Source organism: Peromyscus californicus, unplaced genomic scaffold (assembly GCF_007827085.1).
Source record: "Peromyscus californicus insignis strain IS unplaced genomic scaffold, ASM782708v3 Scaffold_5__1_contigs__length_169319896, whole genome shotgun sequence".
Lineage (NCBI taxonomy): Eukaryota > Metazoa > Chordata > Mammalia > Rodentia > Cricetidae > Peromyscus > Peromyscus californicus.
Window position 1 is genome coordinate 129,316,348 of NW_026294573.1, and position 25,264 is coordinate 129,341,611.

At 44.0% G+C, this 25,264-nt stretch overlaps 1 long non-coding RNA gene and 1 other non-coding gene across 2 annotated transcripts; both read right to left on the reverse strand.

Annotated features, from left to right (window-relative positions):
• Positions 1–52: 52 nt before the first annotated feature.
• On the reverse strand, positions 53–2,172 carry LOC128097240 (uncharacterized). The gene is made up of 4 exons (XR_008213814.1): positions 2,004–2,172; positions 688–794; positions 391–460; positions 53–179 (listed from the first exon to the last, which is right to left on the reverse strand). It is a non-coding gene; the product is annotated as an uncharacterized LOC128097240 (long non-coding RNA).
• Positions 541–625, reverse strand: LOC128098080 (small nucleolar RNA SNORD87). The gene has a single exon (XR_008214112.1). It is a non-coding gene; the product is annotated as a small nucleolar RNA SNORD87 (small nucleolar RNA).
• Positions 2,173–25,264: the final 23,092 nt, after the last annotated feature.

Here is a 25,264-nt window from a genome sequence, read left to right on the forward strand (position 1 = left end):
GGACGACGCTTTAAAGATAAACATTTAAAAGAAATTACTGCCCACAACAATCAGCTTTTTATTTCTACATAATTTATTGTTTATTACTATCAAATAAAATAAAATACTAATTCTCATCACTTGCTTCTGCTCAGTTTCTTGACCAATTCTTCATTTTACATTCCAAACGTGTGCCGCATCTTCCCAAAGGAAAAAGAAGATAAGTCAGAAGCCCATGGTATCATTTTCCCTCAAGCTCAAAAGCTAAGCCCAGATATTCATCTTAATGACCTTCGAAAGAATGCCAAGTAAACAGACATTCAAAGGCGATTTCAAAAGGAACTGGCCCCAGTCCCTGAGTGTTATCAAATACTGCTCAATCGAGAGATGTGACTGCTTGAGCAAACTTACCCAGAACAATGAAGTGTTTGTAAACATCACAGTTACTGACATTGGACGTTCACCTGCAGCCACCAATGTGCTAGATAGAAAAAAAAAACAAACAGTACATCTGTTTCAGCAATTTCATCACATTTCAGTAATTCGAATAATCCATACATTGCTGGCATCTCAGTGTTTAGATTACTTCTTCAAAGAAGCCCTCAGCTGGGTAAACGGCAAAAACTGAAGTCATCATTGTGCCAGCTAAGTCATCAAGAACAGGTCCTATGTGTTGACTAGGTCCTTAAATATCAAACCAGCACACACCTTTTTACTGGCAACTGTCCTCTTGGTGGCTTGTTTACATCACTTTCCATGACAAGTTTTTGGAAAACATTTGTTCAAGCATCTTCAAGACACAGGTTTTGTTGCACCTAAAAATTAAAACATTTGATTGTGAACTCTTCATTTATAATTCCATGTTTAGCACCTTATTTGACTGTGCTGGCTAGTTTTATGTCAACTTGACACAAGCCAGTCACTCACTGGAGGAGGAAGCCCCAATTGAGAAAATGCCTGCAGAAAATGCTGAGCCTCAGGCAAGCCTGTAAGGCATTTTCTTAATGAGTTAGTAATTGATGGGTAAGGGCCCAGCCCAGTGTGGGTGGGGACACTCAAACAGCAAGTCCCAGGTTCTGTAAGAACCTGAGAGTAAGCCAGTAAGCACTCCTTCATGGCTTCTGCATCAGCTCCTGCCTCTGGCTGTCATCCATCAATCATGGACAGAAAAACATTTTATTCACACCCTTCACTGTGGCAGTACTGATTTAAGACAAGGATTCGGAGTACCATGCCTTTGCTCATTAGTCTCAGGGCTTACAGGTGAAAACCCGGAATCATTAACTACAGTTGTGCAGACCACCACCTGCACATTAACAGCAAAGGGCATGGCCAAGGTCACATACGTCCTACAGAACTCCGAGACTAAATCACTGAACCAGTTACTGAAGATGATTTATTAAGGCCTGTAAAATTTGACTGGAAACTTTGATCACCCTCATGTCTTGAAATGCTTGAGCTAATAGGAATCCAGAGTGCCTAACCTAGTTTATAATGCTAACAGGAAAGTGTACTATTCCACAGTTCTGAAATGGTGCGTTCTTTTGTATTGTCTCAGAACTTAATCACTACCTTTTTATAGCCAGCATTCCCACCCTGTGGGCTTTCAAGATGTGCGGCGCAAATATTGCTCCAACTTCAATGCCTCTTTTAGAGTATACTTACAAGCCCTAAAACTGACGGTCTTAATACTTAAAAGGCAACAATACTCCCTACCTCTAGAAAAATGTCCCACAGAGACATAGGTCGCCTACTTAGGAAGTCTGAAACAGGCTGCACGGTGGCTTCTCTTGGGGACACAAAAAGGACACCCGCCACCATGCAGGCCCAGCGAAAGCTGCCGCCAGAAGAGGCCGCTCCTCCCCGCACTTGGACGCGTCCCGAGGCGCAGGCCTTTTAACTAAGGGCCGCCAAACGCTGTTGTCCTCGGAGCAGCCTCAGTTAAGATTTGCAGATTTAAGAGCCCGAGCGCTGGGGAACGCGCGCGACCCGCCGCGCAGACCCGGCCGCTTGGCCCACCGTACCCGGCAAGGGACCGGCGCCGTCAGCTGCGAGCCCCGCTCCGCACCGACGGGTGGACAGACCGCGGGATCCGCACCTGGAAGAGCCCGAGGACAGGCCGGGCTCCGCAGCCCCGGGCCTCCGCAGCCCGCCATGCTGCACACGCACCCCGCGATCCCAGACGCTGCGCGGAAAGGAAGTGCCGGAGCTTCCCGCAACCCCAAGGCCTTCTGTAGGCCCCGCCTCTTCCGGCAACTTACCCCGCCCCCGTTTCTGGTGGGGCGGAGGGAGCAGGTTGTGGGGGTTAGGGAGGCTCAGGAGTACCTCAGCTTTTTAACTGGTTTTGCAAGTGACGAATAATGCCTTAAAATAGGACAGTCTCCCAGTCCCGGTGCTTATCTTGGTCTTCTAAATCCCTGGTACCTGCTTGGTCTTCTAAATCCTCACCTGCTTCTGTGTTTTAAAAACTGGTGGTATTAGCAACCCAATTTAAATTTTTTTCAAGATTTATTTTATGCGTACAGATAGGTCTTTTGCCTGCGTGTGTGTATGTGTACCACCTGTGAGCTTGATGCTGACAGAGTTCAGAAGATCCCCTGGACCTGGAGTTACATTATAGCCAGATCTGAGCCAACCTACTATGTGGGTGTTAGGAGCCTAAGCCTGGAGCCTCTGGAAGCAGCCAGTGCTCTTAACCGCTAAGCCATCTCCAGCCCACCGCAACTCCATTAGAGTCAGTGTTCTGGAATCAGCGTGCAGGCACATACATACACCACCATACACACACACACACACACACACACACACACACACACACACACACACACACACACAGAAAAATTGGTTGTTGACTACTTTGACTTGTACTAGCAATAGCATTTTTCCTTAGCAGTCGTACTTGCCTACTGTCTGAGGGTTTCTATTGCTGTGATGAAACAACCATGAGTGAAAGCAAGCTGGGGAGGAAAGGGCTTCTTTGACTTACCATTCCATAGAACTTCATCCCTGAAGGAAGTCAGGACAGGAACTCAAGCAGGACAGAAACCAATGCGGAGGCCAGGGAGGCCTGCTTACTGACTTGCTCCACTTACTTTCTTTTTTTTTCTTTTTCTTTCTTTTTTTTTTTTTTGGTTTTTCGAGACAGGGTTTCTCTGTGTAGCTTTGCGCTTTTCCTGGATCTCGCTCTGTAGACCAGGCTGGCCTCGAACTCACAGAGATCCGCCTGCCTCTGCCTCCCGAGTGCTGGGATTAAAGGCGTGCGCCACCACCGCCCGGCCTCCACTTACTTTCTTATAGAACCCAGGACCACTAGCCCAGTGGTATTCCCACCTACAATTGGTTGGGCCTCCTGCATCAATCACTAATTAAGAAAATGCCCTACAGGCTTGCCTTCAGTCTGACCTTCGGGAGGCATTTTCTCAAGTGAGGTTCCCTCCTCTCAGATGACTGTAGTTAGTGTCAAGTTGACATCATACTAACCACCACAGTTAACTTGCTTATGAACATGTTATGATTAACCATTGATTCTATTGTTTTTGTTTTTTTTTATTGGGAGTGTGTCATGTGTGTGCTCACGTGGAGGCCAGAGGACAGCTCTATAGGCTTGATTCTATCCTTCTACTTTTATATGTATTCTTGGGCTGGAACCAGGATGGCAGGCTTGCCCACAAGCACTTTTATCTGCTAAGCCAACTCGATAGCCTGAACCAATCTTATTTATCTCAATCATTACACTTGAGTCCTGGCTACAAAACATTAGGCTTGTGCCAGAAGAAGAAATGTTTATGATCTTGTTTGAAAGATATACATCAAAAAGTAAAATCACATTATTAAATTGGTAAAAAGCAGGCCATCTCGCCTTTAAAAGGAGCTGGGGAGGTGGCTTGGTGGGTAAAGAGATTGCTGTGTGCTGGGTGGTTTTTGTCAACCTGACCCGAACTAGAGTCAGCTGGGCAGAGGGAGCCTCAATTGAGGAAGTGCCTCCATCAGATTGGCTGTAGGCGTGTATCTGCAGGGCATTTCCTTGATCAGTGATTGATGCAGGAGGGCCCAGCCTGCTGTGGATGGTGCCACCTCTGGGCAGGTGGTCCTGGGTTGTATAGAAGGCAAGCCAGTGAGTAGCATTCATTTGTGGTTTCTGCTTCAATTCCTTCCTTGAATTCCTGTTTGGAATTCAATGAACTGTGATGTAGAGTTGTAAGCTGAAATAAACCTTTTTCTCCCTAAGTTTTGGTCAGTGTTTACACAAAGCAACAGAGAAGCAAACTTGGACACCACACAATCCCAGTGCACTGGTAATGTGGACACAGAAGGATCCCCGGAGCTCTGTGGCTAGCCAATGATAGAAAGCCTAGGCTGTAAAAATAGGATCCTATGAGAGCACAGCTGACTTAGCTCAACAGTTATTGGCCAGTCACAACCTAGAGAGGGATGTTTGCTGAGACAGCCTGTCTCCCAAGACAATCTGTCTTGCTCAAGCAAACAATTCCAGGAAGGAAAGACCATAGAAATTTTCACATACTCTCTGCTATAATGTCTGCCCTTCGCTATTTGAAATAAACAGTTTTATCTGTTGAGGTCAGACTCAGGTCTCTTCCTGCCTTCTGTCTCTTTACTCTGTGCTCTGAAATCTCGCCTAATCTGTGAGTTCCAGGTTCAGTAATACTCTGTCTCAAAACAATAAGGTGGATAGTAGTTGAGGACTACACCTGAGGTCCGTTTCTGGACTTCACACACATGTAACACACATAGATACATACACATTCACATACACAATAAATAAGGTGGTGATTGATTGGGGACTGCACCTGAGGTCTGCTTCTGGCCCTCACACACATGTAACACACATAAATAAGGTGGAGAGTGGTTGAGGACTACACCTGATATTGACCACTGGCCTCTGCAGGTGGGCACACAGAACATGTACACACACACACACACACACACACACACACACACACACGCGCGCGCGCGTCTGTGTTAGATGATAGACCTCTTGTCTTGGGCCCCAGAGACAAGCTATTTCTTCTGTTCGGTATTGGCCTAACTCATAGACTCATTTTCCTTGGATATTGCTCTATGTAAATATATCTATGTGAACAGCTAATGTGGGATGTAGGAGGAAGTAATTTTGAAGCTGAGCTGTTAGAAGCTAAGGCACAAATTAAGCAAGTTCTTAATGCCCCTTGGTCCTGGGGCACTGTAGGAAAGCACTGGAGACAAACATGAACACATGTTCTCCTCTACCCTGGTTCCTATGGGACAGCTCCTAATTCGCTCATAGCTATCTGTTGCTTCCTCCTTGCATATGTTCCCAGGACACTCACCAGGCTCTACTGCCTCAGGTAGCTGAGCCAGAGTTTAAGGATTCTTTTTTTTTTTTAGATAGGGTATGGTGGTTTGAATAAGAATGGCCCCCATAGGCCCATAGGGAGTGGCACTGTTAGGAAGTGTGCTATGGAATAATCCTTTTGTACACTATGAAGACGTGTTGCTCTCATTGTTAATAAAGAGCCGACTGGCCAATAGCTAGGCAGGATTTTCAGGACAGAGAAGATGCTGGGAAAGGCAGAGATGAGGAGTCACCAGGCAGATGCAGAGGAAGCAGGACATGAACATGAGATACTGAACAAAGGTACCACCATGTGGTAGAGCGTAGATAAGAATTATGGGTTAATTTGAGATATAAAACCTAGTTAGTAACAAGCCTAAGCTATTGGCTGAGCATTTATAATTAATAACAAGTCTCTGTGTGGTTCTTTGGGAGCCTTCTGTCTGTGGGGCGTTTACCCAACCACCCCCACAGTTCCCCAGAGTTTTCTTGAGTGTGAGCAGCAGGAAATATTAGATAGAAGGATTTATTGCGGAGAATATCTCGGAGATAAACAGATAGAAAATAAAGGATAGCCTCGAGACGGCCTGGAACCTATTCCAATGGGCCCCGACTGTCTCTGCCCCAGGGTTTTTATAGAGATGCCAAGGGGTAGAGCAAAAGACCTCCTCCCCCAGCACAGCCAAGTGCAGACCATCCCAGACACCTGCACTCAGGCCCGTGGTCTAATCATCCTCTATGCGGACCTGCTGGGTAAAGCCATGAGGAACCTGAGAACGGGCTCCCACATCTGTCCCAATGAAAAACTCCACCTCTACACCTCCCTTTGCCTCCTGAGTGCTGGAATAAAGGCATGTGACACCACTGCCCTGCAAGAATTCTTTTCTTAAAATAGATTTTTAATTAAAATATAATTACATCACTTCTTTCTTTCCCTTTCCTCCCACCAGCCCCTCAAGAATTCTTTATATATTTTTGTTGTGGAATAGAATATTTGTTTAACTAGGTAAAGATGTGTTACATTTGTTTATGCTGCATTTCTTTAACTATGCAAAGACATGTTGCTTTTATTTAGGCTGCATTTGTTTAACTATGTAAAGATGTGTTGTTGTTTCATCTTGCCTGTCTAAGGTACCTGATTGGTCTAATGTAAAGCTGAACAGCCAATAGCTACTCAAAGGAGGGATAAGCAGGGCTGGCAGGCAGAGAGAAAAGGGCAGACAGACAGACAGACATGGAGGAAGCAGAAAAATAGGATGGACAATATATAGATGAGGTAAATGAGCCTTGGGGCAGCACGTAGAGTAATAGAAATGGGTTAATTTAAGTTAAAGAAAAACAGCTAGCTAGAAACAAGTCTGAACTAAGAATGAACATTTGTAATTAATAAGTCTCAGAGTCATGATTGGAGGGCTGGAGGTCCAAGAATGCCTGATATATATTTTAATATAACTTCTTACCATATATGATTTACAAATATATTCTTACAGTCTGCATCTTTTTATTCTCTTAACAAATCTCTTTGTATTAAGAAGACATTTATTTTATTTATTTTTGTGTGTATGTATATGTGTGTGCACATGAGTGCCAGAGGCCAGAGGAGGGCGTCTGATGCCTTGAGCTGGAGTTACTGGTGGTCGTGGCTTTGTTTATCTCAGGCATTTTGTCATAGTCATTATACATCTGGTGAAGACAGTCCATTCAATAGTGAAAGACTCATCTTAACTATACTCCTTGAACCTCAGAGATACCCTGTGAATGAAAAAGAAATAAAAAGGAAAGGACATGACTGCTCCTAGGTATGGTGGAGGAGGAAGTTTATTGTAGATAAAAAGGAGAGCATAGCTAGAGGCAGGGACATCTAGGAGAGTGCAGAGTGGACAAGACCCAATCACATGAGGAGAAGGGAGAGGGGAACCAGGCGGAGCAACCAAGAGGACAAAAGGTGAAAAAGGGGTGGGTGATCAAAATGCCTGAATTATATAGGGAAGAGCCTCTGGGGGAAGGATAGCCCAGTCCTCTGGGCTGGAGAGTTCTGGGGTAGAGGGCAGGGTATGCCAGCCATACCCTGTAATAGGTAGGGACTGAGGGATGCTGGGATAACCTGGTGGGAAGGACCATTTTGATATGTTAAATAGGCATCTTAGCCCTTTGTCCTAGTGTTGGAGACTTAACAGCCTGCCTTTGCTCTCCTCCTTCTGGGGCTCTCCTAAGGCTCTCCAAGGCAGTAGTCTCCTCGTTCTCCTTGATCCTTTTCTCCCTTTACAATTTTTATAGCAAGAAATACATTTGCATTTGCTTTACCAACAGGTGGTTTTTGATGGTCTTTCCAGGGATTCAGGCGTCAAAATAACCAAACAAATAGATCAGAGTCAGAGACTGCATCAGTAATGGAGTTCATCCTTAGCAAAGAAGAAAGAAAGATACATTTACCGCAAAATGTAGGTTGAAAGATTAGAAGTGTAGATGTCCAATGTGTGTGTGTGTGTGTGTGTGTGTGTGTGTGTTCAAATCATCTGGTTAAATTATCATACATTCATGCAATGGATTGGAAATCCTGCTCCCTCTTGATAGACGTATTCCCTCTCTATCTGTCTATCTATCTATCTATCTATCTATCTGTCTATCTATCTGTCTATCTTCCTCTCTCTCCTTGACTACTTGAGTCCATCTCTTTCTCCTCAGACATCCTCTTTTCCTTCCCTCTCAAACTCTCTGAACAACTCACGATATCACTAGGCTGGAGTTCATTACAAAATAGAAATTAATTGAAATAAAAACATTACATATAAGGAGTTAGCTATTATAAGGGATTACTTATTAAGAAAAAATATAGAATATAATAATGCAAAGTCAGGTCCATCTTCATTTCTTGACTGTCTCAATAGCTGCAATGCTCATGGAGTAAGAATTTAATAAGGGAATTCTTTCTTTCATTTTCTAAAGATCCTTTGTATGTCTTCCTCCTCTCTGCTGGAGACTTCTTCATTGAGTTCATTTCTTGAGTTTCCTTTTCCTGTGTAAACCATAGTTTTCATTCCTGATAAAGGGAGTTTTGAGATTTAAATTCCTTTTTCTCTTAATCTCAGCACCCAGAAGCCCAGAGTCAGGTGGATCTCTGTGAGCTTGAGTTCATCCTGGTCTACATAGTGAGTTCCAGGACCACTGGTGCTACATAGTAGAAGAGCCTGCCTCAAACAACTAATAAACGAACAACTTAGCCTTCACCTTTCAGTTTGCTATTGCCAGAGGGGCTTAGAGAAGCCCACAGAGTCTCAGGGTTGTCTAATGTCCTTGACTGTGATAGTTCACCTTTATTGTCAACTTGGATTTAGAATCACCTAGGAGACACATCTGGGGGTGTCTCCAAGGGAGTTTCCAAAGAGGAGAGAAGCCCCACTGGATATATATAAGTAGTGCCATCCCTTAGGCTAGGGTTCCAGGCTGAATCAAAAAGGAAAAGGAAGAACCAGCTGAGCACCAGCATTCATCTCCAGCCTGCTGCCCACAGCTGCAATAGGAACAGCTGCCTCATGATCCCTCTACCACACCTTCCCACCATGATGGACAGCACCCCTTCTTTTTTGTTTTTTTGTTTGTTTGTTTGGTTTTTTTGTTTTTTGTTTTTTGGTTTTTTTTTTTTGGTTTTTTGAGACAGGGTTTCTCTGTATAGATTTGCGCCTTTCCTGGAACTCACTCTGTAGCCCAGGCTGGCCTTGAACTCACAGAGATCTGCCTGGCTCTGCCTCCCGAGTGCTGGGATTAAAGGCGTGCACCACCACTGCCCAGTGACAGTACCCCCCTTCTTAAGCCATGAGTTCACCTGCATCCTTCTTCCCTTAAGTCGTTTCTATGAAGCAATGAGAAAAGTAACTAATAAAATTACTAATGTCAACAACTTCTCATGGTATTTTAACATACCCACCACATATATTACTAATTTTTGGCAAGGGGGCCAAAAACATTCAGTGGGGGAAAGGACAGATTTTCCAATTAACGGCACTGGGAAAACTGGATAGCCATACACAAAAACAAAACAAAACAAAAATACAGTTGAGTCCTTATATCATGGACCAAAACTGACTCAAAGTACACCAAAAGTCTGTTTTAAAATGTGTTGCTTTTAGACTCAGTACAATATTTGAATGGGGAACTCCTGAGAGGAGCTATGTCTGTAGGTACTGGCTGGTTTCAGTCCTGTGGAGAGACTGGAACGTTGCAGGTCTAGAGGTTAATTACTCTATCTTACGCTATCTCTAGCTCTCCAAAGCGACCATCCTTTGCACAGCGCTCTGTCTGATCTAACATTTTGTAAGTAATAGATAAAAACCTTTTGGAATCTATCACCTTAGCAGACCACCGGCTTACACTAACCCAAAAGCTAAGCATGTCATCAAATAGTATCTGAGACCTATAGAAAAATTCTCCCCATCTTGCTATACCCTCCATTAATCCCACTGCACAAAAATAAGACCACTACCACAATTTTTAAGCCAAATTTGAAGCAAGTTTTGTTCAGTACTGGCCAGGACCGTGGATATTGGCCAGATCCATACCTTAGGCTCAGGATTCCCAGAATATGGTCCCAAATTACATTAGTCAGGGGCTTATAAAGGTAAAACCTATGTACTTTCCACCTTTGTCCAATGAGGGGCAAACACGTCCTGACATCCTTCCTGCCTACGTACCTCTTGCCTATATCCTATACAGATGCAGCAACCAGCCTTGTTTACAGAAGTGAAAACACATGCTTGTTATCTCACATGAACAACAGCCCCCAGCATTCCAGGAAGTTATCTGTCCTTGGGCAAGTGGGGCTTACAGGTTAGAGGTGTTTTTGTTTTATAGATCTCTTAATCACAGTAATTTTTTTATTTTTGTTTTTTTTGTTTTTGTTTTTCAAGACAGGGTTTCTCTGTGTAGCTTTGCGCCTTTCCTGGATCTCACTCTGTAGACCAGGCTGGCCTCGAACTCACAGAGATCCGCCTGCCTCTGCCTCCCGAGTGCTGGGATTAAAGGCGTGCGCCACCGCCCGGCCTAATCACAGTAATTTAAACTCATGAAAAGGATCCAGGATTCTCCAGCAGTATGCAGATCTGTGGGGGTTGCTGGCCCCTAAACTGATGAATTGCTGCCATCTGCAAATATACCTGGGCAGGGGAACTTCATGATTTAAATATAATAGAACTAAAATACAACAATCCATTGATAATAGAAACCAGAATTACTTTTAAAAGCTTACTATTTTGTTGGGTGTAGTGGTACATGCTTTAATACTCGAACTCTGGAGGCAGAGATGGCTGAAGCTCTGTGGGTTAAAGAATAGCCAGATTTACACAGTAAGTTACAGGACTAAATATATAGACCCTGTGCCAAAAAAAAAAAAAAAAAAAAAAAAGAAAAGAAAAGAAAAAAAAAGAAAGAAAATAAAAAGGTTATTAGTTCTAGAAATACATTTTTATTATTTTTCTCCAGGTGGCTAGAATCTGTAATCAATACTTCCACATGTAACTCCCATTAGTAAATTAATCCCTTTGGCCATCAGCCCTTGCTCATAGTAGTGAGTGACTTGAAGACCCCCTAGGTCTTCTAACAGAACATTGGTGGGTACTGGTGGGAGCTAGATGTAATAACCACATCCGTGTACTCTCTCCTGCTCAGTAGTAAGCATGTCAAAACAGAGTTAATGCGGGAGAAAAATAAATGACCCGAGTCAGAAACACACGACTTTCCTATATAAAATCCTTTCACCCTCCAGCAAGATTATTTTTAATCATAATATTGACATTGAGATAATCATAGCATTTATATATTTTGTTCAATTTAAAATTCCAAATCTGTAGAAAAAATACATTAAATTGTCAGAAAATAGGGCATTGATCTAGATGTAATTTGATGCTCAAATACTTAAAGCCCATGAACTTTACTGAGATAATTTTGCTGAAAATTACCTAAATTACTTATGATTTCTGCCTGGATCTAAAACAGCCGTGTGGTTTGATTGTCAATGTGAAACACAAGGATTTTCCTTCTCGGTTTAACTGAACGTTCATGTTAAATAAGCTTTGAAAACAACTACTTAAATCCCACCGTGAGAAAGTCTCCGCATAAGGGGATGTTTTAAAATTGGTCCAGCTAGCCAAAGGGACGAGGGGAAGTTCCTAGGGGACTTCAGGGAACGTTTTCTTTTTGGTGAAGAGACACATTCCGGAGGAAGTGGCTCCTCTTTCCCTGCCTGTTCTCAAGGGATACCTGGAGATGCTGCCTGTGTCCGAGGGAAAGGGGCCTCGGAGAGCAGAGCAGCGCATCCTAGAGACCTGCTAAGACACTAGACGAACCAGGGTTCACTAACCTCAGAGCCACCAGCGTCGGCTCCCGTTCTGTGAAATAATACAGCTTTTCTTATGCTTTAAAAAAATTATTCAAGAATGATTACATAGTCAAGAATGTAAGTAACCGAAAATTTTAAACTAAGGTTAAATTAAGGTTATTTATACCTCAATCATAGCCCGATATAAATTATGTCCTGCAATTAACATCCCATTAAACCTCCAGTGAGTTACAATAAGGAATTAATGACTTTTCTCAAATTTTGCCAGCTTCCCTTTTAAAGGACAATACGTTGGCTGTTCTCAGAAGTCTCTAAGGGAAAGCAGGATGATTGACAGGGCAGGCATATGTTAACGGAAAGGAACAGTTAACTGGGGGGCATAAGACTGCAATTACAGCTCCACAGAAAGTGAACCGAAATATCCTCGGTGTGTATGTTTACACACTTGTTGCCGTATAGTACGCGTGTGTGTCAGAGACCTTTGCGTCTGCCTCCCAGAGGGTGTCATACTTTGTGAGCACCCTCTCCCAAGAACTTGGAAAACCTGGTTCACTGGCAAGGACTATGCAGACACACCCTGCCCAACTCCTTGTCAACCACACAGGGCGCAAATGCAAATGAGCAAGCACCCTTTGCAGGAAAAGCAAACAAAAGCCACTGAGATTGCTCAGGCAGTAAGGGGCGAGTGCCTGGTAACGGTGCTTGCCCTGCAGGTCCAGCGACCTGAGTTCAATCCCCGCAGTCCACGGAAAGGTGGGAAAAGAGAACTACCGACTCCTTCAGATTGTCCTCAACCTCCACACACACAGCAAGGCGTGCACACGTGTGTACACACACACTAATACTAATAATTTCTAAAAATGTAAGAAGAAGACAAGCAAGTGTCTTCTGTTTCCCGAGCCATCCGTTCAGAATGATTTATGAATCTTGCGGCTCTCGGTTTAAACAGCGTTTCATATGTAGGTTCCTTTTGCTTTCTCGGTGACAGATGTACCTTAACATTTTTCTGTCAATTCCTGTTCAGTCTGGCCACCAAATTCTTCTGGTTCTTTTCTTTTCTTCTTCTTCTTCTTCTTCTTCTTCTTCTTCTTCTTCTTCTTCTTCTTCTTCTTCTTCTTCTTCTTCTTCTTCTTCTTTTGTTTTTCGAGACAGGGTTTCTCTGTGTAGCTTTGTGCCTTTCCTGGAACTCACTTGGTAGTCCAGGCTGGCCTCGAACTCCCAGAGATCCGCCTGGCTCTGCCTCCTGAGTGCTGGGATTAAAGGCGTGCGCCACCACCGCCCGGCCTGGTTCTTTTCTTATATTGGACTTACTGGAACATGATCTAAGTTGATTCCCTTTTCCTCAATAGAAGAATATTAAGACAACTAAGTGAGACAAAATGTAAATCCTAGGACCTGGCAGATGCGACGGGCATGAGGGTCAGGGCACACTCAGATTGGTAGCACCCTGCCTCCCTTCACCCAGTCTAAGTCACCTGGCACACTGACTCATCTTAAAATATCCTTGGCATAAAATTTGTTGCTAGAACAACAGCAAAAGCTGGGATGTGGCTCAGCCATCGAGGACCGAGTGTGTTTGAGCCCTGGCTTTGATCACCAGCATTGCGAATAATAAAATAAACCAACAGCAACACTGATTGGCCCAAAATAAACCAGCGGCAACTTTGATTGGTCCCTGCTCTACAGCCTAGACTGCTTCTGACTCGCTCCCTTCAGGTCTCAGGCAAGTCCGTCATTTAAAGCTGTGTCTGCTGCCATGTTGATTTGCATTGACTATGAAGTTGAAAGATAACTGCACATATGCTTTTGTTTTGTTGTGTTTTTAATAACATTTTCTCATGTTTTGAATCATCTGGTTTTGCTTTTTATAAATCACAGCCTTCATGGAGTTTGCCCAATGTTTCTTAGAGTTTTTTATTTTTCAAAATTGGTTTGTGGGATTTCTTTACATCCCTTACTCTGAATAGTAATCATCAATGAACAATTAGAGGTTTTGTAAATGACCTTTCCTAATCTCTGTTGTTTTTCAGGATATTTGGGGAGTTTTGAGTTATTTGAAAAGCTATGCCCTTCTCTCAGCATCCAGACATCTCCCTGGCCGCCAGCACCTCTGCATTGCTCCGAAACGTTTCCGACAGCCTTCCAATCTAATTCTTGTTGTTTTGTTTTGTTTGAGACAATGTCTCATCATGTAGCCTTGACTGGTCTGCAACTCACTATACAGACCAGATGGGCCTTGAAATCACAGAGATCCACATGCCTCTGCCTCCAGAGTGCTGGGATTAAAGGCGTGCGCCACCACATCCAGCTCTTTTACTGCCTCTTTCAAGACTCTGATTTCCAAGTTGAGAATGACTGGACACTACTCCTAGGGCCTTTGTGAAGACTAAATGAAATCGTCTATGAAGGAGTTGCCCATTTCCCCTTCACACTTCCTTTCAAAGTATTATGCCTACTTAGGAATTTACATGTGAGAAGATGAAGTCCTTCTGGATCTTTCTCATTAGCAGCTCAAAGAATTCTTAGCCTACAACAATGAACAATAACTGCCATACTATTGAAAAAATTGTAGACCAACCAATGGTTGATGAAGAAACACCCTGAACAGTGACAGTGACTACTTGTGTGTGTGTGTCTCTCTCTCTCTGTGTCTCTTTCTCTCTCTCTCTCTCTCTCTCTCTCTCTCTCTCTCTCTCTCTCTCTCTCTCTCTCTCTCTCTCTCTCTCAGTCGAGGTGTAAAATTGGCAGTTGAGGAGAATAAGCGGGGACATCACACAGACTGTGAGTTCAAGGGTCTGAGGGCTTGTACCTCACCTCGGCTGATGGAGTAAGCTGAGGGGGTTTAAACAGGTTGGTCACATCTCCAGGTGTATGTGTATATTTCCCATAAAGTACCTGGAGACAGCTAATACTGAAACCCAGGGAAATGGTTGAGGCTATACATTATAAAGTACGAGGTAAGTGTATCTACAATTCTTATTCTTACATATGCTGATGAACGTGAGTATTTCTGTGGGGAATTTTAAACACAGAATTGCAGAGTCAGCATGGATACACTTTACATATTGAGAGTCACTGTTGAACCATACATAAGGCAGCTCGTATTCCGGCCACTCCACAGTCCTCATCTCTGCACGCATGCCTAATGGATAACTTTTGCACTATTCTGGCTGGCAAAACACATCAGGCTGTTGCTTTTTTTTTTTTTTTTTTACTGTTGTTACTGTTGTGGGTGGGGTTTTAGATAGAGAAAGTCTCACTATGGAGCCTAGGTTGTCCTTGAACTCTTGACCCTTCTGCTTCCACCTCACATGTGCTGGGTTACAAGCCTGCTTGCCCACCCCCAGCTTTGTTGTCTTTTACATTTTTTACAATATAATATTTTATTGATTATTTGGGAATTTTACATCATGCATCTGGATCACACTCACTTCCCAGTCCTCCCATATCTACCCTCCCACTCCTGTGACCTCCCCTCACCCCCCCCCCCAATAGACACACACAAACACACAAAGACAGAAGAAAGGAAGAAGAAAAAAGTCCATTTTGTGTAGTCTATATACTCACTAGAGTATGGTCAAACTCCCATTGGCCAGCCCCTTAAAGAAAACTGAGTCCTTCTCCTCCAGCACCCCCAACAGAAGCCATCAAATTGTGGAGAGCTACACTTCAGCGTCCTTATCACAATGTTTAAGAGTTCTCTTTGATGGCTTCCCTTTTAGGCTGTTTCTTTTGTGTGTGTGGCGGGGGGGGGGGGGGGGGGGGGGGGGGGGAGGTTTGGGGTGAGGTCAGGGGTGTCACAGAAGCCTTCCATGTCCCTCTTTCTGAACTGTGAGTCTGCCGTCATCAATACCACAGCAAAAGTAGCTTCCTTGCCTTTTACAGTCAGCAGGAGCACCGTTCTTGGACTTCCACATGGTTTCTGGCAACATTAAGGACCACGAGCATCCCAGCATGGCCTCTGGGGGAGTACAGACCACGCAGGCTTTTCAAGGAGGGCTAATCCAGTAAATGGGTCTGAGTCTGCACAAGTTCCAGGCTGCTGCACACCACCCTGCTCACCCTACTAGACAACGATCTGTTCCTCCATCAACTTCAGCCTTCTCTCACACCTGGCACAGTTGATTGTTTCTAGTTCTGACTATCTCCACCGGGCATGCATCGCTCCATTCTATCTTTCCCATCTCTCCATCACATATTCGTTCGTCATAGTGGCATTGGTAGCTGCAGTGTGTCACACAGTGTGTGTGTGTGTGTGTGTGTGTGTGTGTGTGTGTGTGTGTGTGTGTATGTATGTGTGTGTGTTTTAAACAAACAGCTTTACATGCAACAACAAGTCGTTGGTTTAGTTCAAGGTTTCTGCTTCTGACACAGCATCAATACTGGACCATCATCGAGACTCTCTCGGAAATCCTGATATCCTGCTCTTGCATAGAATCTTGGACATCCTGTGGCTCTGGTTCTGCAGGACCAGCTCCTTCACACATTCCGCAGCTCACAGATGGAGTAGATGTTGGGGTAGACCAATTCGAAGCACTAGATCTGGGCCTGACTAGTAGTTGAGTTGGTCAGCCTGGGTCCTGCTGCCTGCCCTCCCCCCACCAGGGTTTTTCTGTATAGCTCTGACTGTCCTGGAACTCATTCTGTAGACCAGGCCTGCCTTGAACTCAGAGATCCACCTGCCTCTGCCTCCCAAGTGCTGGGATTAAAGGCATGCGCCATCACTGCCCAGCTGTCTTTTACACTTTTATTTCTTCATTTTAAGTGCTTTATGTAATTTTTCACAAAAATATTAGCTGTCTGATTCCTATGAATGGCCTCTTCATACCATTGTGAACTTTTTCTACTCAATCGTTTTCTTTTTAAATACTAGAATTGATTTATATAAAGGAAACAACTCTTTCATTTGTTACTTTTTCTGGTCTCCTTCCAGCTCTTTGGATTTTGATCTTCTTTGTTCTTTTTGTTTGTTTGTTTTAGAGATAGATCTGACTACATTACTCAGCCTGGCCTTGACCCTTTGGGCTCAAGCGATCCTCCTACTTCAGTCTCCCCAATACAATGGGTGCGTTCCACAGTAGTGCCCAGCTTAGAGCTTTGATGTGGTGAATCTACTTTTGAGTCAGAACTACACATCTCTTCTTCACCTGATGTCTTGTGGTTCTCTTTATGTGTGTGCATGCCTGTTGGGGATGCAAAGGTCCTTGTGCCCTCAGAGCACTAGGGAGCCAGGAAGTTAGACACACACGGGCCTCTCCTCAGAGGAAGAATTACCTGTTTTCTGATCAGGGTGCTGGGAGTGGATATTGTTAACAACCATGTGACCTTTCTGCTCTCTGTGGAGGCAGACCTCATCTAAACCCCCAGAATGTCTATCCCAGGCTCTTCCCTCCCTAGACCTTTATCTTTAGGTCCCAGATAACAGAACCCATCCTTAGGGAAGATGGCACATGTACTTTATGGCCTGCCAACCGCTATGCTGGCTCAGTCAGAGGCCACACTAGATTCTAGGCTTTTTACCTAGAACCCAGCCTCATGGTCACAGGCACTTTGCAAAGGAGTTTCCATGTAGTCACACCTTAAGCTTTATTGTTCATCTGGAATTGGTATGATTGTTGCCTGGGAACCTGAAATTGGAATGATTTGCCTAGAAACGTTCTCATGTCAGAAACAGATATGCTGACAATGAACCTTCTGGCATCAGACTCCCAAGTGTGATCCGGGTTGACGAAGTCGATCTGAATTCTCACCCCTTTGCTGCTCACTTCTTTAATAGTGCCATTCACTCCCTTTGAGAAGCATTTTCTTTCGAACCACCACAAGGAGGTTGTAAACAGGACTCAGCAGTTAGTGCCAGTACAACTTAGGGAGCAGCTGGTTACAGGCCGAGCCCAGTACAGACCCAGAAGACAGAGAACACAGGGGCCTGTGTCCCTCCCGTGTCCTTGGTGCTGGACTTTCCCCTAAAACTGTCCGGGGACGGAAGAGAAAGGGGAAGCAGAAAGACAGTTGAGACGAAGTCTCACCCGGAGCTGAGGAACTCTTGGCAATTGTTGGTGGCTGGGAGAGGGAGAGGCAGCTCCCTCTGAGACAGAAGCTCTGATAAGTCCATCAGCAATGCCGGAAAGCCACACATTCAAGAATATCTGGGCAGTAAAAATTGACTTTGTTTTAGGGGGTGGGAGTGGGAACATGAAATTGGGTGGGTAGGGAAGAGGAAGTGGATCTGGAAAGAGTTGGGGAAGGGATGAGTGAATATGATCAAAAGAGGTTCCATGAAAATCTCAAAGAACTTATATATTATACAATAAAGTGGCTACTTCCAAGAAAGAAAGCCGAACGAGAGGAAAGAAAACGTGGCAGCTTCCATTTTCATTTCACTGTGTTTAACACAGGCAAACATCGGAAGTGACTGGTTTGGTTTTCCTCCTCAGGGCTGGGGATTCCAGAACAACACAAAATCAAATATGAGATGTGTCACTGAAAAAAAAAAAAAAAAAAAAAAAGGAAAACAAAAAACACAGCTCACACTCCAAAAAAACTAAGAGACAGTTTAGTCTGGAGGCACATGTGAGTGACCATGGCTCAGGAACACAGATCCAGGTCACCCCAATCAAGATGGCAACAGTTCACGAAGTTTTTATAGTAATGGAACAAACAAACATATCAACAACACATTTCTTAAATACTGAGGTGGAAACATCAACAAGCTGATTCCAGCACATCAGGCAGAGTCTTGGCTATGGGCCTCAGAGTCTGATGGCCTCTTTAGCTATGGAGTTGGTAGAGTCTAGATCTGCTTTGTGATTTTGATTTTACAGAGGACTATAGTTAAGAGATTGCATGAATCTAATAAGATACTTTGAACTTTAAATTTTTAGATAAATTTGAGTCTGTTATTGACTACAGGGACTTTTGAAGTTGGACTGGATGCATTTTTTGTATTATAATATGGCTACAAGCCTTTGGGGGCTGGACAGTGGAATGTGGTGGTTTGAAAGAAGATGGCCCCAGAGGGACTGGCACTATTAGGAGGTGTGGTTTTGCTGGAGTAGGTATGGCCTTTTTGTAGGAAGTGTGTCACTGTGGGGGTGGGCTTTGAGGTCTCCTTTGCTCAAGCTATGCTCAGTGTGGTACATAGTTCACTTCCTGATGCCTGCAGATCAAGATGTAGAACTCTCAGCTTCTTCTCAAGCACTGTGTCTGCCTTCATGCTGCCATGTCCTGCCATGATGATAATGGACTAAACCTCTGAAACTGTAAGCTACCCCAATTAAATGTTTTCCTTTGTAAGAGTTGCCGTGGTCATGGTGTCTCTTCACAGCAATAGAAACCCAAACTAAGACACTCCTCTTCTCAGGGCCCCAACTCTGCTGCCTCTTAAGTCTTGGAATACTGACCTGACCTGCAGCAGCTTGCACTTGCTAGACAAGGCTGCCCCACCCCCTCCCCATGTGTGTTCTTAAGTATCTAAAATGATGCCACTCTCTGCCTTCCACTGAGTCTAGGGTTTCTAAGGTCTGGTCAGGCCAACTCTGGTCACCAGTTCCTCTGAATGAGACTCTTAATCTCAGGGTTGTGGGTTCGAGGCCCATGTTGGGTGCCAGATGAAGCCTTAATTAATTATTCTTTATCAATAAAAAATCCAGAGTCAGATATTGGGGTAAGAGCCTAAAAGATCAGAGAAGCAGGGGAGCAGCCAACAGTCACCTCTGACCTCTTTTGTTCCTTCCTCCAAAAAGGCAGAGATCCTCTCAACCCTGCCTTACTACTTCCTGTCTCCTATCTGTCTACAGTCCTCCAAACCTCTATGGTTCATTTTGCTCAGCTAGTGGCTAGCTCCGCCCTCTGACTCCAAGCAAGCTTTATTTGTCAGAACACAATCAAAATATCACACAACACTTGTTTTGCAGACCAGACTGGCTATGAACTCAGAGATTCACCTGCTTCTGCCTCTCAAATGCTGGGATCAAGTGCATGGGCTACCATGCCTGGCTTGAAGTTTGCATTTTGCAGGTGTGCCATGACTTTATATTCTAGAAGGAATCTTCCCTTAGAGGTCTTCAGTTAAGAGGAAGGTAAGTTAACTAAGGATTTAGAAATAAGGTAATTAAAAATTAAGCACCCCCCTCCACAGCAAACTGCTGTCTGCCTCAAAGGTATCCACTCACTCACAGATGTTCTTCAACTTACCTATGAAGTAGGATCTAGGTCCTTTTCTAGAATCCTTTTTGTCTTTCCTCTCTTTCCCTTCTTCAGGGATCCTGAATGATAGTTCCAGGCACTGTAGGGGACTGTCCATTGCTGCAGGAGGAAGTAGGGACCCTAACCTAAGCAAGGTGTACATCCCTCATGGCTACAGGTCTGGGGAGGTAAGGGGAGAGGAAAGACCATTATTTACTGAGGCAAGTGTGTGTTGTGTTAAGGTATGTCCACTATCATCCTCACTTACTCTAGACTCTGGATGGATGGAGAGGACGGTGTGTCTGGATGCTGCTGCTTTCTGGGTCTCTCAGGTCAGGCGTGGCCCGGAATAATCACCCTTAGACTCTTATTTTGGGCTGCCTCTTCAAGGCAGCTTCCCATGTGTTTTTCCCCCCAAATGCAATCACACCTGTAGCCTGGCTGGCCTCCTCTCTCTAAAAGGAGGATCTGCAAGGGCTCCCCACCTCTTACCTTCCCTTGACACTCCTGTCCCTGTTGATGTCTTTTGATGTTCACTTAGCTGTTATCTGGTGTCACATGACTCCAGGACACGGGTTTGCAGCAGCGAAGGTACAGATATGCAGACTGGAAACAGTCCTTACCAGTTTTAAAATTTTAACTTCATTAATTTTTTTTGTTCCACATGATCTATCTACTCATCTACATAAAGAATTGAGATGGTTTATAGTAGAGTATACTTTAAAAATTAAACCAAGTGATTTCAGCATTTATTTGAAAATTAAAATGTTTGAAATCAACTTTCATTGTTTGAAATGGCCCCTGTTTCCAATGGCCATACACACGGAGGGAGGTGGTTATGGTTCATCTTCAGAACATACTTGGTCCCCAGGGGGCAGATGTTCATGGGAATCACGTCCATGTGCACAGGAAATGTCTATTGACATAATCTCTAAGCATAACACTCAAGATTATTCTCCAGTTTGTAAAATGTTCTGGTATAATTTATTATGAAGCATTTGAGTGACTGATATATATTTCAGTGAACTGGTTTCTCTGATGAGTTGAAATTAAGACTTGTGTAAACATAGGAAGGGAAACCCTTCCGGGTTTATGTAGTTAGGCAAGAATATTCCCCACCGAGCTGCCTTGCTGTCTGTGTGGTGCTCTCAGCCTGCAGGAAGCAAATCTACAGGATTTGAGAATTTCACAGGATTTGGGGGGTAAAACAGTCACATGTAAGACCACCAGCTACCACTCTACAAGTACACAGTCATTTCTCCGAAGTATACAATTTTATAATTGTTCTCTTGGATTCTTAAAAAAATTGGAACCTTAGTTGTTTGGTATTTTTTTAAAGTTACAGGAACAAAGAAAAACTAAAAACTCCAAAGTGTACAGCTTGGAGAAAAGACAGCAATATTATACCACCACTGTAGCTGTTGTCTGGAAGGCCTGTTGGAAATCCTCCTGCAATGATTTTTAAAAACCATGAATTATATTACCAGATTAGAGCCGAATCTACCTTTTCAAACAAAAAATATGATATATGTAACCTGGGATAACACATAGAAAAAAAAAACATTTTGATGAAGCCATCTCCCCAAACAGCTAATACATTTGATCAGACGCGATCTGATTTATAATTTTGCCAGCTAAGATGAGCAACAAGACAGTTTTGCATACAGCCAACAAACAAATGTCTTATCGTAATGACAAATATGATCCACCGGTTGGTGAGTGATTCATGTGGCCACTGCAGAACCATTTTGTCTGGGAACATTTCCTCAGAAAGGCACTGTGAGAGAGGGGCCTAACGGAAAAAATATTAAGTAACATATGTATTGAATTGTTTGCTTTGACCCCTAAAAGAATGAACTCTAATACCTGAATACTTTCTCTTTAAATAAAAAATAAATGTTTCTTTTCATGACTACAAAACGAGGCCCTTTGAGAAAAAGAAATTGAATTTAAACTAAGAGACAATTTCAACTAAAATAATTAGCTCTGCATTTCAGTCAGAAGTTATTTTTCTTTTGCAGTTTCTTTTTATTTCTTGTTTTTTTGTTTTTGTTTTTGTTTTGTTTTGTCTTTTGAGGCAGGGTTTCTCTGTGTATCCCTGGCTGTCCTGAAACTCACTATGTAGACCAGGCTGGCCTTGAACTCACAAAAATCCACCTGCCTCTGTCTCCCCAAGTGCTGGGATTAAAGGCGTGCGCCACCACACCTGGCTCTTTTACAGTTTCTTTTCAGTTAAAAAAAAAAAGTATCCATGACCAATAAGAAAGTCACTGTTCAAGTAAACACTTGCTTCAGATTGCTATGCTTAGGTTTTGGTTTTGGCTGTTTTAGCATAGTGAAAATGCACAGCCATTCTTTCTTACCAAGTGCTGTGGACAGGCAATGCCCCTTTCCTCGCTCCTTGACACTCACCTCCACAACTGAACTTTTCTACTTCATTCCTTCTGTCGTTTTGAAAACAAGTATGCACAGATACTCTTTTCTTTTGACTGTGAAACATCCCACACAGGCTCCTGTGTTTGAATATCAGGTTCTCAGCAGGAAGAGCTGTTCTAAGCAGCTTGTGGACACAGGACTTAGCTGGCTGTTGTGTGTGGGTCTTGAAGGTTATAACCCGGCTGCATCCAGCCTGTGCTTTCTGCTTGTTTCCAGCCTGGATGTGACAAGCTGCCTCGTGTTCCAGCTTCCATCACCAGGCACGAGGTCGGTCAGTCACACGCATTCCCTATAACCATAGTCCAGAAGAAAGGCCTTCTCCGCCGGGCGGTGGTGGCGCACGCCTTTAATCCCAGCACTTGGGAGGCAGAGCCAGGCGGATCTCTGTGAGTTCGAGGCCAGCCTGGGCTACCAAGTGAGTCCCAGGAAAGGCGCAAAGCTGCACAGAGAAACCCTGTCTCGAAAAACCAAAAAAAAAAAAAAAAAAGAAAGGCCTTCTCTCTTGAATTGCTCCCGTCAGACAGTTGGGCACAGAGATGAGAATGTGAACGAACACACACACTTTTTAATGGAGCTTTATTGGTGAACAGTTCACATACAGCAAACTGTAATGTACATATTTTTATGGTCAGGAAAAATACAATGAAACTAGTTCTCCTGTTAGAAAAAAAACCCAACCTCTAGTTTTCTTTCTAAAATGGCATTTTCTAGCCCTCAAATTATCATCAAAATAAAATTAAATGGTAACTTCCAGTAGGAAAGCTGCATGACGTGAAAGAAATTTAACTGAGGATTTCTTGTGCAGATTATGGGGTAACACTGTGGACCCAAATACATCTGTCCTTGTTGTATGTACTATCTGCTGAGGACATCATGGTGAAGGGCAAATGCTGAGTAACTGTCCATCCTCTAGGAAGATTCAAGTTATCCAAAGAGACAAGTGCAAATTTAACAGACGGATTTTCAAACTTTATCTTAATGATACCCATTATTCTGCATCATGAATTAAAGCAGCCTGCCCTTTTGAACTTGTAGTTGAAAAGATTCAACTTCTTCGAGATTTTCTAATCTTCCTAAAGCTATTAGTATATTTAGCAATTCGATAAAGTGTTATGAAATACACTTCTTGGGCATGAAAACATTTATAAGTAGGTAAATGGAAATAAGTTATAACATCAAAGGCAAGGTTCTACTTAATAGGGTGATTTAGAAGTAATTCAACCAAAGTCCCATCTTCCCCCCTTTAAATGCTATGAAATTATGGTCAAACTAATAGACTGGCATAATTAGCAAAAAAAAATCATTTGATGAATTTTTTGCTACACAATGTCGTGATTACAGGTCTATTCAAGGTAACTTTAAAGAAAGTTTGACAGTTTCATGTCCGGCCCTACCCTGTCTGGGCTTGTAGACATCTGGCAGGCATGGTGCACGTTATCTAAAACCCTCCAGTCTTCCTTCAAGTAAGGTGGCAGCACCCGCCCCACCAAGTGACACAGGACAAGCAGGCAAGGGTTCTCTGCATGCCCAAGGAGAGGGGCGCCATGACAGGAGGCAGAACACCCACAGTGGGTCAGGAGCACCATGACAGGAGGCCAAACACCCACAGTGGGCTAGGAACACCATGACAGGAGTCAGAGCACCCACAGTGGGCCAGGAGTGCCATGACAGGAGGCCAAACACCCACAGTGGGCCAAGAGTGCCATGACAGGAGGAGGAACGGCCACAGTGGGCCAGGAGCGCCATGACAAGAGGAGGAGCACCCACACTGTGCCAGGAGCACCATGACAGGAGGCAGAGCACTCACAGTGGGCCAGAAGCACCGTGACAGGAGGAGGAACACCCACAGTGTGCCAGGAGCACCATGACAGGAGGCTGAGCACGCACAGTGGGCCAGGAGCACCGTGACAGGAGGAGGAACACCCACAGTGGGCCAGGAGCACCGTGACAGGAGGCCAAACACCCACAGTGGGCTAAGAGTGCCATGACAGGAGGAGGAACGGCCACAGTGGGCCAGGAGCACCATGACAGGAGGCAGATCACCCACAGTGGGCCAGGAGCACCGTGACAGGAGGAGGAACACCCACAGTGGGCCAGGAGCACCGTCACAGGAGGAGGAGCACCCACAGTGGGCCAGGAGCACCGTGACAGGAGGCAGATCACCCACAGTGGGCCAGCGACACCTATTTTTGGCCGCAGAGGGTTAGAATTATGAAGACCGCTGAGGCTTGAGCGGATGCGGCCCACTGCAGATCCCAGAGAACACGGTCACACCAGAGACGGGAGCACTGTGAAATGCTAGGCAGTAAGAAAAGGCACCAAATGATCCAGTTTGTTCTATGCCACTTTGTTTTGAAGACAATGACCATGAGGTTATTATTCACTGCAAACAAAAAGAAATTTTAATTTCGTTCCTTATGATAAAAACTAGGCTACCACTTCCTGTACCAATAAAGTAAGAGCAAATGGCCAAGTCCAAACCATTTTACTTTTTTCCCTTAATGTTAGATGAGTGGGTGAATGTATTCACAAAATTTTTTTATTTTTTATTTTTTTATTTTTTTGTTTTTTCAAGACAGGGTTTCTCTGTGTAGCTTTGCGCCTTTGCGCCTGGTACTCGCTTTGGAGACCAGGCTGGCCTCGAACTCACAGAGATCCACCTGCCTCTGCCTCCCGAGTGCTGGGATTAAAGGCGTGCTCCACCACCGCCCGGCTGTACTCACAAAAATTTAAGTACACAAGCAATTGTGCCACACACTAACGTGTAGAAAGCAGAATGATATGTAGAAAGATTTTATTGGTCACATTCAACGGGAAACAGTCTCACTAAAATAAGTAAAACTTACAAACTATTGGATAAAAAATAACGTGTCCACACATTGAGTCATCTGAACAGCGGCCTGGCTGTCATGTGATCTTTAACGTCACTGCTACAGGCTGCAGGAGAACAGCTGAAAATAATTGTTTTTTTTTACTGTTATTTAAATTCAGTGGAATCCGCT